This window comes from Neopelma chrysocephalum, unplaced genomic scaffold (assembly GCF_003984885.1).
Source record: "Neopelma chrysocephalum unplaced genomic scaffold, ASM398488v2 Primary Assembly neopelma1_96942, whole genome shotgun sequence".
Lineage (NCBI taxonomy): Eukaryota > Metazoa > Chordata > Aves > Passeriformes > Pipridae > Neopelma > Neopelma chrysocephalum.
Genome location: NW_020925585.1, coordinates 2,693,670 through 2,705,478, shown reverse-complemented (window position 1 = coordinate 2,705,478; position 11,809 = coordinate 2,693,670).

Here is an 11,809-nt window from a genome sequence, read left to right as displayed (position 1 = left end):
ATGATTGTGATAAAGGTTTAAAGATATGATAAGCTCCCAGTTTCTCAGTTTCTGCTTTAATTTGGAAAGTCCACTCAGGAGATTGTAAACTGCATTAGCTGTCAGTGGGTTATCTCACCCAAGCAAAGCAATTTTGAGAATTCATAAAGTGTGTCTTGGAGCTACTGGTATGTGCAACATAATGGAACTTGCAGTTTTAATACAAATTCTGTCAGCATCTTCCACAGTTGCATAAACTTAATTACCACTGAGTGTGTAACACCAGTGAAAAACAAGTGTTAAATGACACGTGATCAATAATTCATTTGTTAGCACAATATTGCTTACTGTGAAATGACCTTGATGGAACAGTCTTGCAAGTAGCTTCCTTTCTTTTTGTGATATTATTACCTGAAGAAAAATGAAAATTCTACTGATTTAATTTTTGCTGATAAACAGAGCAGTTGCTTTTTTAATGAATGATGAAAATGTGAGCTGCAGGCTGCTTCTCCTCTATTGTATCCTATCACAGTTCCTAATTGCAGAGCTGGTATGGGGACTGTTTTCAGGAACCAAGAATACTACTTGCCAGTAATAGGTCTCAGCTTGAGATTTTGCAAAAAGTGGTCCTGCAGTGCTGAATTTAAAAGAACCAGGAAAGTGCTCACTGTTATCTTTCAGTACTAACATACCAGCCCATTCATGTTGTATCATGTTGTTTTCTTGCAGTATTTCTGTCATTCTGTTTATGTGTTGTTGCTGAACAAGTTGAAAACCACATGGCTGCCAGATCTCTTAATTTGTGGCAGCTGTCTATGTTTCTGTACGAGAAACCGTATGTATAGCTGCTGCATTCAAGACTCATTAGCCAGTACTAGTCCATTTATATCTCAGCATTAATCTCAGCAGGAACTGTTTGAAAAAGTGTAAATTACAGGAGACGTCTTTGCCTGGATTTTCTTCTGAATCACTGGCTGTGTTGGTGCTGCATTAAGGTGCTGGGCATGTATTGGAGAAGTGTATACTCTTATTTTCCTGATTTAATCACATAGATTCAAATTCTTGAGTAAAAAACACTGGCTTAGCAAAGACTGATTTTAGTGTCTTCTGTTTAGTATTCCTTGATCAGCAAAACCTGCTGTCATTTGCACATGCCAGGTGTTAGAAAACTAATGGATTAGTTGCATTCAGTCTGCAAACTTCTGCTGCCACTGACATGCTCCTTGCAGAGAGTGTCTTGCCTTACTTTGCATTTTCAGCATGCTTGCCTATGGATAGGTGGTACAAAGGTAGATAATTTGTTATCAGTCTTTCATTTCTGCTTAATTATTAGCACTGATTTTCCATACAGCTCACTACTTAACAGGGAAATGCACCTGCATTTTGGGACAGGGACTTACGCAGGAGAGCGTAGTGGAGCCTTTTTTGAAATCGTTGTGTTCCTCCTGGTGTCGCTGTTGGTCAGGCTAAAGCCTTTGCATTTGCTAGCCAGCTATGTAAAACAGAGACCTCTTTGTCTGAATGTCTTTTATGTTCCGGTACATCTGGGAATGCTGCTCCTGAGCTAGTAATTAAATACACTGCATTCTGCAAAAGCCTCAGTTGATTAGTGCAATGGCTATATAAAACATTAACTTCAAAACCCAAAGGATATAAATAATGGTGTTTCAGCCGGGTACTCCTTTCCAGGGAAGAACAAACGGTTTAATACATACTTTACCCACTATGTTGCTGTTCTCCAGCATTACAGCTCTTTTCCTGAAGCCTGATTTCAAGGTGGGCTAATAGTGAACAAACAGTGCAAGCTAGACCTTTGAACTTCAGGGGAAGGCACATCTTTGCATTACATTAAAATCTGGAAAGCTGGCAATAGGTGGCAATTGTGTTTTGCGCTTCCCTGGCACTATCCTTACAGGTGTCCCAAACCTCCTCAGATGTGATAGTGAAGTTAATATCACCTGTTTGCATATTCAGGAGTGTTATAGAGGTAATGAAATTACAGCATGAGAGTTTAAAAATGGGAGATAGAGGAGGAACAGAGGATAAATATAATATCTCTTGTTCCTAAGGATTTTATTTATTTCCTGAACTAAGTGCTTATTGTCTCCTGTCTTTTATGGATTTTAAGAGGCTACTCACTCACTGGCCTGTGATTTAGACTGACCTATAATGATAGAAACCTCTCAGTCCAGTGTGACAGCTGCACTTGAAAAGTATCTAAAAAGTGTAGCACGCAACTTTTCTTTAAGCTGTATTTCTTCTAACTACAACTTGGACCACAATTGCCAGTATTTTTATATGAACACATTTATCTGAAGAAGTATGCAGAATTCTCATAGAACCCTGGAATACAAACCTCCTTCTAGCTCATATGTGACTGTATTCACTTACACCAGTATGTGCTCCTGATTATATGTTTGAGAAATGGGGGATATCTGTTTGCCGCATAAAGAGTAAAGACATTCCTCCTCCTCTCTATTTAACTCAGACAGCACTTGATTTATGGTCTTGGTTTAAAGCAGAACAAATGGCAGAATAAGGTTATGGTGATGTTTCATGATACAGTACAAGTCAAACTATTCTCCGAAGATTTGCTACTATATTAAGTCCTTGTAGGTTAAAAAACCAGAGTGAGGACTTCAGTTGAAAGAGAGGGTATTTAGGATCATGGAGTGAAGGCAAAAGAGACAGAAACTTAAGGGCATAGAAAAAGGAACGGAGCACAAGGTAGGAAATCTAAAAATGGTAGGTCAAGCATTGCTGTTCCACAACCAGCTTAACCAACACTGGCTGCTGGCCCCCTGTTTTGCCTGTTTGTTGCCTTCCCATATTTTTTGGTTAGCTGTGTTACTGATTTATTTATTTTTCCCCTGCCAATTCAATGCAGAAGTGACTCCCTGCAAAGTCTGAAGAAAGACACAGGCAGCATTGTAGAGAGACAGGACCTAGAACCAGATTTTTAGATGCTGGATATTACATGGGGTATGCTGGGGGAGGTCTGACTATTGTAAATGGGAGGCGGAGCAGAGTGCACAAAATAGGATAAATTGAAAGACCATGTTTTCAAATATATAAAAAGATAAGAGAATTACTGTGTGAGGAGAGCAGGGAAAGGAGCCAGATGTAGTTTAAGCTAACACATAAGTTTGCATTTATGGCATATTTAAGCATAAACAGACATACTCACTATGGTATAATATCATCCCAAACCTCCAAACCTGTTCAGAATTCATTGATTATGGCATGAATCTAATAGCTGTCAAAACTATCTATTGTGATTAACGAAAAAACCCATGTCAATACAGGCACCTCAGAACAGAAGAAATATTCTTGTTTTGATGGCTGTGTTTCTCTTAATGTTTTCTTTAATGACATTGGGACAGTTTTTACAGCAAACATGTTTTGTGAAAAAAAGAAACCAAACCAAAACACCACACCAGTCCCTTTGGTCTGTGTTTTTAAAAATCATCTCTGATGTTGCAAACCACGCATTTCAAATCTCTGAGATTTATGTCAGCCATTGTTTGTCTAAGTACTCTAGCTTGCATGCTGATCATATCATTTTCTCTTCCGGGTGTTCACTGCCTTCTTCCTTCTCAACAACAAATACTGAAAGTTCACAGAAAGGCTAACCCTTCCTGGTACTGAGCCTGTGTTATTCCATGTTGTGTTGAAATAGTAAATATGAAGAATAGTTCACTCAATTTTTATGAGTTCTTCAAATCACAAATTTCCTAATTACTGTGAGAAGTTTGTCATTTCTCGGAGTGTAAGTTTGTTTCTTTGGGGCTTTTTTGAAACTGGGATAAGACATTAATATTTTGGGGTCCACTGGGTTGCAAAAAATAAGTGATTTGCTTGGCTTACAATGGCCTTCAGCTACTCAGAAAATATATTTTGAATTCTGTATTTAAGCTGCTAAGAAAACTTTTGCAATGTGGGTTAAAACATGGAAATCATGGTCTTTCATTATTTCTCTACCAGAGATCAAACCAAATTCTGTAAGAGAATTGCAGCAGATATAACCCAACTCAAAACAATAATTTTCCCCCTAAATACCTATAGGCTAACATAATATTCTCTCTAGCATTTCCATAACTTTGCATTTATTTTAATTATCTGTTTCATCATTCTGTAGCTTTCCATTTCTCAGCACTGAGGGATTAGTCAACTTTTATTATAGTTCAGTAAATGATCAGAGCAGAGCAGAAAATATTTCTGCTCTTTCCTCATTATTGTGTCTTAGCATTGTTTCTGTTTGTATAATCCTATGTAATTACTTTAGATTGATATTTGCTGGGGGTAGAGAATCTGGATCTACCAGACTGCTTAATTAAGACTCAAGGTGTTAATTTTTGCTTTCTTCCATGAAGGCAAGATGAATACAGTGAATGCAACCAATGCACAAAAATCAAGTTCTTCCTGATCTCTGCTCTGATCAATTCCTTCACAGCTCTTCCCCAGGACAGAGCATGCGAGACGCTGTATTTTTCTGCAATATGCTGTTCTGTAGTTCTATTTGTCCAAGAGATGAGAAAAGCTGTCTGCCCTTTCCTGCTGCCCTTCCTGGCCCACAGTGGAAGCCTGCACCCACAAGGTGCCCTCCCAATTTCTCATCAGCAGGGCAGATTGCCAGGGGTCAGAAGTACCATATAAAGGCCTCCTGCTGTGTCAGCCACAAACATGACAGCCTGACTGCAAGGTGAGAGCAATGCCCGAGCATCTTGGACTGAAACAGGTCTGGTCCTGTACAAGATTTCCAGAGGAATTTTTTTGCTCCACAGTCACATGGTGCAGTGACTGCAAGGTAAAAACACAGAGATTTCAATATAAAGACATCTTCCTTCATACAGCACTGTAAAGCAGGATTTTACCTTGTGCATTGAATTAGAGGCTGAACAGGTTCTTTGTTAATCTGTTGCCTCATCCTGCTCTTTCCCACACAGGACATGCTGACAGGACACCTGCTGCTCTCTGAGACAATGCTGTTCCCCATGTGGCCCACTGCAAAGTCTCTATCAGTAGATGTCAAAAAGCATTTGCCTGCCTAATTCAGTAAGTTGTCTCTGAACCAGGACAGGGAACCTTAAAAAACCTAGTTGTAAATGTTTTCTTTTATGGCCAGGGGTGTATATCCAACCTCAGTCTTAAGTATAGGCAAGTGCTGCCAAAAGGGAATTAGAAACATAAAGCAGCATCTTCCACATCTACCCACAGGAGATGAATGTGTTATTATCCGAGACTCATCATTTCCAGTTCCTCATTCCTCTGCCAAACTGATTACTCAGATGCTCTAATCTATTTAGCAAAGCTGATGCAGCAGATCTGATGCAACATACCTTTGCACTCTGGACTTTTGCACAAAATAATCCCAGCTGATTTTCCTGGAAGCATATTAGGGCTACAGGCCCACTGGTGGGGAGGGGAAGCAGCAGCACATGACCAGGAAGGTGGTGAAGGTAGGGTGACAGTAATGCTGGTCTTTAATGAGAGCAACTGATGGCAGTTTGGACAACAGCCACAGCTGGCTTCATTTAAGTGCTTAATGGCAGAGGAAATGGAAATATGCAAGGATCTGAAGTGAGTTGGGCAGATGAATGACTAAATCCTTAAGGATCAGGCAATGCTGATTTCTTTACAATAATTTTTAATCTCAGGAAAGATACTAGCCACTCAACCTTATGAGTGGTGAAATAAATAAACATATCATTATTGTTAATGATAATCCCTCACAACAAGTGTTTTGTGAGGGATTGCTCATTGCAAGTGCTAGAGAGGTGGTGGAAACACCAAAGCACTCTGCTCTCCCGTGGCCCATGACACGTGCTATTGCCAATAAAATCCCAGGTAAGCAACTCACTCATCAACCAGCCCTAGGAGAGAAACTGATCAATTGCTCATGACTTAAGAGGAGTAAGAAGAACCACTGAGCCTCAACAGAGTTGTGAGTGGATATTTTTTTTTGTTTGACTCATTCACACTTCCTGAACTGTGCCTCACTAGGCCAACTACATATTGGTAAGAAAATTACTGATTTTCCCTTCCTTCATAAACCTATATTGAAAGTAGAAGATTGCCAGACACTTGCACAGTGCAGATTCTCTGTTGTCAGTCATTAGCATTGCTGCCAAAAGCCTGTCAGTGCCCTCAACCAGAAGCCACTGTTTGCTCAGACCTCTGAGCCAGTATAGACTCACCCACTGTAACAATTCACACTGTATAACAATGCTTAGTATAATATTATCATACGTGTTATGCAATTGTATGTGATGCAAAGCAGTGGGGAAATACCCTGGAATTCCAAAAAAGACCAACAATACAGAGAGTTTTGTTCTTTGAACTTATTCATAATATAATTTAGGCTGTTCATACTCTCTTTTTGGTGGAGCAGATTTTCTACTGACTTCCTTAATAAGATTGGCAAAAGTTGTTCTAGACTCATGAGATATATGAGGACAAATATGTTGGAGGAAACATCAAGACTTCATTCCAGTGCATAGACCATCTATCTGTGTTTCATTTGCTTGAACGGCACATCCCCATTACTCTGCAATGATGACAAACTTTTGCAGCACTCAAAGCTACAATTTTCATCCCTCCAAGACTGGTAACAATGCTGCAGTTTCCTGTCATGAGGTTGCAGTTGTTAGCCTGTATGCAACCTTATTTGCTTATGAAATTCTTGTGTCAAGATCAACATAGGAAGGAATAGTTCTCTCCTCCAGGAGATGAGAGTTGGATGCTGGATGAGAATCCACAGTGTTGGATGAGAATCCACTAGAAGGGCATCCCCTTGTCCAACAGCAGTGGCACATACCTTTAAGTGGTGGGTATCACCAGGAGAAGTAACAGCTACCAAAGTGGTGAAATGGCTGGAGATTTAAAATTTTGCCAGTGAAGGTACATTATCGAAGGTCTTTGCCTGGTGGTGACAGAAACAGAACTGCTCTGCACAGAGCACTTCCTCAGGCAGAGCAAGGAATGGATGGTTGGGGAAATCCTGTACTGCTTCGAGCTTTCCAAGTCCAGGCTTCCAAGTACCCTTCTAGGATGGCCTGGGACACCATGCTATAATAATTTAGTGGCTCAAATAGCACAGTTGTTACACACTTACTCAACTATGCTTAGGGTCATTGTAATAACTTCTGAGTTGATGGAAAAACTGTCAGAGAAAAAAAAATCATCTTTTGTGATTTAGACATTAACTTCTCTATTTTTCCAATGGGATTTGAGTACCTCTGTTTCTGCAGTACACTCTTGCACACTGTAAAGGAAAGAATGGATCGATTCAGACCAGAATAAATATTCAAACTCCAGAAATCAAACTAGCTTAAACATCTCTTACTCTGAGAGCTGGAAAAAACCAAAAAAACCCAGCAAAAAAATGTAGGTTTCAGAAAGGTAGAAAAGAAAACCCAAAACCTTGAGAAGAACATTATATAATACAATGTACAGTTGTTATTGTATATCTCCAAAACAAAAAGAATGACATTTTTTCAAAAAATGCAGAACTATAAATAGAATTTCTAGTACTAAAGGGCTTATTATAAGCATTAAAACAGACACAGGATATAATGGCTCTGCTTCTTACAGCAGACCAGAACTAATTCATCAGAGAGGTGAATCGGAAAACTGGTAAGCAGAGAAAGTAAGAGATGCAGGAGATGATTATTTCTGTTTGTTATTGGTGTCTGGAGACTAATTTCACTATTTAAAAAGAAGAAAAATTTCAACAAAGTATGCCAGCATACAACCTTGCTTTTGCAGGAGAGTAAAGAATATTGCGCATAGCATGGAGTCCATCTTATCCCAAGGCATACTTGCTGTGACAGATGTGCTTCCAACTTTACCACTAGAAGTTGTCACAGCTTTAAAAGAAGGTCTGATTTCCTCTCATTGCAAGTAGTAGTACAGGTTTGATTGCATTAGGTAACTCTAACTGCTCCTGGAGTGAATACAAACAAACAAAAAAAGAGGAGCTTTCTCTGATGTTCACAGTTCGAATAAAACCAGGGCTGTGCAGAAGCCTAACTTACTGCTGCTGACACATTTGGTCCATCTCACTTGTCTGTGCCCACGGCTCCTTGGGGAAGCACAGAGGTAGGTGTACAGGGCAGTTGCACAGAGAAATTGCCCCAGAATATTCTTGCAGTTTCCAATGTTGCTTCACTTTACATGGAATACAATTACACAGAAAATAACAGAGGGAAAAAAGGTAGTAATGTCAGCAAAACTCCTAAAACATTATTTCAGGCATTGCTCAACAGGCCTGCATTTGATACTGGGCTGTCTTACAGACTCTTATCAACATCTCTGGTGGAAAACTATTTTTGGTTAGCAGATCAGCTTTTGGATCCAGCACACATCTGGTAGAATAAGATGGGAAATAGAAGCAGAGGATGGTCTGTAAGCAGAAGGGAGTAACTAAGTACTGGAGCTCTCAATATCCAACTCTAAGCACTCTCATTTCTTTAGTCCTAAACCTAATCCAAATCCTGTACTTACATTAGTTCAAGTTTTTGTGGTAGGAGTTACCGTGGTGGTCAGAGTGATTTCAGAACAGAAATGTATGAAGGGACTTGGAAGAGAAGTGTGTCAGATGTGTTCTTACAATCAAGAAGTTTTTCTTTCACTCAACAACGTTCTTCCTTATAGCCATTACTGTTGATTAGAGTCTTTAGAAGCGTGATCATTTCCAAATCAGCTATGGTAGATTATATTGGATTTGTCATGTGTGCTGTTAGTGGCATTGCTTAGAACAGTTTCTGGGAAAAACAGCAAAGGACGTCTCTTCACACTACTATCGTAAGTCAGGGTCAAGGCATTTATTTTTCATGATTCATTTGTGAAAGAAGGTTCATAGTTCATTACACACATCATGGAAACAGCTGTTAGTACAAGCTGACTTTCTTCCCACCTTGCCCCTGCTCCAGAAAGTGCCCATGTGTGTACATTGCCACGACAGCAAGCCCTAAGTGCGGGAAGGATTCAGAGCTATATTTTGCCCTGCGTGCCAGGTTCAGCATGTAAGGTTTTAATTAAGTTACTCATTACCTTTTCTTCTTGAAGGGAACCCTTATCCATCTATTTGAAGACAGTGTGAAGAGCTGGTTTTTAATTTTGTACTTGGCAGCACATTGGAATGATTTTCCTTTAATCTCCTGCTAAGCACAGCTAAAATGCCTAGTCAGTGGAAAATTACCTTATCAATACCATTATGTGAGAACAGCAGTTGAAGAGGCCTTTATTGTACAGTCCAAACTACCTGCATTGCCAAAGATTAATAAATCCTTGTTATGAAGCCTAATGTAGAATGTCACACCTCCATAACAGGATGCAGCTACTACATCATCATGACATGAGCTTGCTATTGGTTATGTAAAACCTGAAAGATACCTTTTCAACTCTAAGAACATAATGAACTTCTAAGCAGTTTCCAAATGAACTCAGTACAGAAATTGGCAAGGTAAGAAGGTCACATAGACAATACAATACATTGGCACTGGCTCTACACACAACAAACAAAAGGAAAAAAAAACAATGGGGGGAAGAGTTTTCTAGACTGAATTCACAGAGGCTGGCAGCTAGGGAGTCTAGTCCGTATGAAATGCATATGGGCAATAATTTTTCAGACAATTATTTTCAAGAGCTAATTTCCATGTTTTTTGATACAGTTTATTTAGTGAACAGACATCCAACTCAGGGTGGTTACTCCTTACACCTACAGTTACACTCTTGGCCTTGCAGGAGAGGGAAGATTTTTTGGCACAAATGCTGCCCGTAGTGGGGAAAATAGGTAAAGTGATTCATGCAAATCATTTGTAACTTAATGGGGAGTATCTGGAATATTCTTATAGTTCTGTATATATACTTCCACAATTGTGGCAAAGGCTTTTCTGGCATACCTTGAATTTGTGCTCAGAGTCTGCTTGGTAAAATGCTGCAGCCTGACCCCTTGTTTGTAAATTATGATATGAAACCAGGTGCAGAAGGAAAACAAAAACTTCTGATTATCATACTAACCCTGCTGGTATTCTCTCAGAGCATATTTCTCATCAGTTATTTCTGGGGATCATCCCCTTTGAGGGTCCTACCAATAGCAGGTGTAGTCAAGGCTTCCCAAGCACAGGATATAGGCCTCGTCACCAAACAATCTTAGACTTAGAATCTCAGTAGGCACAGTCTTGCTGGGTATTTTGACTAAAAGGAAACTTGGGATTCAGTGGATGTCACCAGGAAGAAAAACAGAAGGTCTGAAAAAAACCTCTACGTAAGTATCAGTGAAATGCCTGTATTTTGGACAGCAATAGTGACAGGGATCATGACATTGCATGAAGCTCAGGGAATAAGCTCTCCTAAGTGCTGTGGAGTTCGTGTATATTGTGCATTGTTTTATTGTATGGATTTGACTGATTTTTTGTTAAAATACGGGACGGCTACTGACAAACAGGGAGTAGCAACTTAAGGGAGAATTAAGTGAAATTTACTGGCATATATTTTGTTATGGCTGTTCAGTGACCAATAGGATATCAAGAGGCTCTACAACCATAAAGTGGTATTACACTGATTTTAAAACCCAAGAAAGCAAAAAAACCCCATCCCTTTTGTAAGGTCTCATTACATGCAACCACGTTTAGTAGAAAGCTCCACTGGGTTCAAACTATAAACCTAGAAGTGTCAAATGAGATTAGTCAATTTTCCCTCCTGAGCAAATTTGCCTGTCAGACTCAGATAGCCTCACCAGGCAAACTGAAAGCAGGTGCCGGTAAAATGCTTTCAAACGACATTATTCCTCTGCTGTTTATAGAGGCATACTGAGCACAAAAGGAACTGTTTGCTCAGTTTAATGTTTGATCAGTTTTATGTCATGATCATTACTGCATATCACACCTGCGCTGTAAATGCAAAATCTCCTCTGTACTTGGGAATAACACAATAACACCTCACTAGCAGTTGCAGCTGAACCAGCTGAGCAATAGCCTGCCAAGGCCTGGATAACACCAACCTGGAGATTTATTTAGCATTTGTCAGCTGACTATTAGGTGGAAACATGGAAATGAAAGTGCAGGCGTAGCAGGAAGCAAAAAACATTACTACACACCTGTTTGAAGGTTCATGTGAAAGCAGTTAATAGTATTAAATAAGCCCACATAAAACCACACACAAAACTGTTTGTCTTTCCTGCAAATGCTAATGGGAGTTACTGCCTTTCATGTTCTGCTGAGAGGGGGGCTTTATAATACTTCTCTCTTAGAGTGCTAGCTGCATCCTTCACACCAACAGTATCCTAACTTGATACACGTCTGGCACATGATTTGGCAGAAAACTAATTCAACAACCCCTCAACCCAACCAGCCTCTCCAAATGCATATTACTTTTTTTGTCTCCTTTTTGCTACCTGTGAAAAATGCACAAGAAAGTAGCAACCATGAAACTGGAAGAGGGGAGAAATGGAAAGGAGGACTCTTTCCATTGACAGCAGCCTGAAGATAAGAAGAATTCCAAAAGATCAAAAAGTCATGCCTGTAATATACTTCCATGTTCTCTTCTGTCCTCCCTTCCCCTCTACCCAGCAACTATCAGCAATTTCGTATATGTTCATACCAGTGAAGTGGAGAAAAACACTTTAAATTACTCTCGGCAGGCCAGGAGTTTCTTTCAAAGACCACTTGCTGGCAAGTCAGGTGTTGTCTGTGGTTCCTGCTGACAAGCACCAAAGGGTCTTTGGAGCCTCCTCAAAATTGTTTTCTAAGAAAGAAAATCAAGCAGTGTTTACTTCGCCTCTTCTCCCTTACAAGATGCATTCTTATGAACTGAAGAAGGTTGGGCT